The following is a 1,214-nucleotide window of genomic DNA, read 5'->3' as shown; positions in this document are numbered from 1 at the left end:
ACAGAACAGTCTCAAGAGCCAATTGTTGCAGAATATACAAGGATAGGCAGCAACAACAACCATCAGTATTTCAGTTCTCAAATCATAGCGACATTTTCTCACACAACTCTTTTCAGTACAATTACATTAGATGATCTTTCCCTCTGGGATACACTGCTACATWTGTCACAGTTGAGAGTCACCTTTCTTTTTCTTGTCCAATTTCTTCAGTTGAATCTGGGCGTAAGTCACATGACTTGGTCCAGCAGCAGAAGCACCAGCAGAATCTGAGACATAATCCACAAACACCTCCACTTAGTCAAACGACATGTCATATTAAATGAAGAGCAGCAGACTACTACACATTCATACTGAAAACATTACATTACCATTATCATTGTTGTCTGAGGGGTTGATCGTATCGTAGATGTTAGTGTCACCTGTTGGTCAAAGAAGAGAGATATTTTGTTTTGGTTTTTAGGTTGTTATCCCAAGCTTGCCTAGGGATAGAGAACACGGCAACATGTTGTTATAAGGGTTGGGATCGATTGCAGTTAAATTCCAGTCAATTCAGGAAGTATTATGAATTTGGTTTACTTTCTGAATTGACCAGAATTTAAATGATTTTGACCCCAAAGCTGGATGTTATAAAACGTACATGTTGATGAGTCAGTGTATGAGGTTACATAGAGAGGAGTGATAGAGGTTTGTGATGAGAGACTGACCATGCTGCTGATGTGTATACCCAGATCCTTGATCCTGTTGGGGGTCCTGGTTGGTGCTCCGGGACTGAGGGGGCCTACAGGGAGAGAGATACACAGCTTAAGAAGCACAGAGAAGATGTTTTACTGTACGTATCAATATGGTTGAGAGACAGCTGTACTCACCAGAATGTTCTGTTGAAACAGGAACCTGTAATGACAAACACATTGTGTTTTGAACTGAACTTTCTTCAACAATTTTTATTTTTATTTTGAAATTTCGCTCCTAAACATGAATTAAACATTAATAGTAGTAAAAGTCTCACCTTTTCTGTTTTGATATCTCACCAGCAGGACCAGGAGAATGACCAATAGAACACCAGCAACAAGCAGACCCACAACCACTCCTACTAGGACTGATGTAGAGGATACAGGAGATACGACTGGAGAGAGAACAGCACAACACCATCAGACTCTGAGGTGGAAAATAAATAAAGTAGTTCAATTCCTGTATGTATCTGAGACTGGAGAGAG

General features: G+C 40.1%; 1 long non-coding RNA gene across 1 annotated transcript; it reads right to left on the bottom strand.

The window, feature by feature from the left end:
* Window positions 1–182: 182 nt before the first annotated feature.
* LOC112080303 (uncharacterized) lies at window positions 183–1,143 on the bottom strand. Its single transcript, XR_002896158.2, has 5 exons — window positions 1,007–1,143; window positions 867–891; window positions 705–778; window positions 369–419; window positions 183–266 (listed from the first exon to the last, which is right to left on the bottom strand). It is a non-coding gene; the product is annotated as an uncharacterized lncRNA (long non-coding RNA).
* Between the last annotated feature and the right edge of the window lie 71 nt (window positions 1,144–1,214).

This window comes from Salvelinus sp. IW2-2015, unplaced genomic scaffold, assembly GCF_002910315.2.
Source record: "Salvelinus sp. IW2-2015 unplaced genomic scaffold, ASM291031v2 Un_scaffold15079, whole genome shotgun sequence".
NCBI lineage: Eukaryota > Metazoa > Chordata > Actinopteri > Salmoniformes > Salmonidae > Salvelinus > Salvelinus sp. IW2-2015.
This window is presented reverse-complemented; position numbering and strand designations above follow the sequence as displayed.